Here is a 792-nt window from a genome sequence, read left to right on the forward strand (position 1 = left end):
AACTGCGCATGCTCTGTGTGGAAAGACGGCGTCAGTTTGACGTTAGCTCTTAGCTTCTAGCTAGCTAAATTTACGAGATTTTACTGGCAATTAAAAGCCTAAAAACGAGAAGTTAACTGAACAAAAACATGGCGAAATACATCTAAGACTGATAACATCTAACCAAATAGAGTCAGCTGGACTTTAAACGCATTTTACATCTGAGATTTCATTTTGACATTTATTAGCTTATGAGCTTTCTCTGTGGAAAAACCCTCCGCCGATTTGAACGTTACCCAGAATCCTTTGTGTTCCACCTCAATGTAGTTCCGTTTTGGAAATGTAGTTTTTATATTAAAAAAAAAAAATCTGTAAAATATAGCACATTTATTTATTTTTATTTTGTTTTGTTATTTATTTTAGCATATTTTTACAAGATTTTCTGGTTTTGGGATTTAAATCAGTTTAACTAATTAAATCTATCAGAGTCAGCGGCTATTTCGCTAAGCTAGGCTATTCGGCTAGTTAGCTGTTAGCAAGCTTGTACTTTTTGAAACACTGAAATTATTTATGTCACTCACACCCAAAAACCTCCTTTACTCGGATACATAAACATCAAAACTGATTTTTAACACTATAAAACAAAAGAAAGAAGAAAAAGAGGATAAATTGGATTTAGCTACACCTTTATTAGCAGCTAACCAGCTAAAGTCACTGCAGTTTACTCTTTATTTCTGTTTTATGGTTGTTTTCTACTTTTAAACTTTCTACCATAAAATACTTTGCATTTTAAATTCCAGTTCTGGTTCCAGC

The sequence above is a fragment of the Amphiprion ocellaris genome, chromosome 1 (assembly GCF_022539595.1).
Source record: "Amphiprion ocellaris isolate individual 3 ecotype Okinawa chromosome 1, ASM2253959v1, whole genome shotgun sequence".
Taxonomy (NCBI): Eukaryota; Metazoa; Chordata; class Actinopteri; family Pomacentridae; genus Amphiprion; species Amphiprion ocellaris.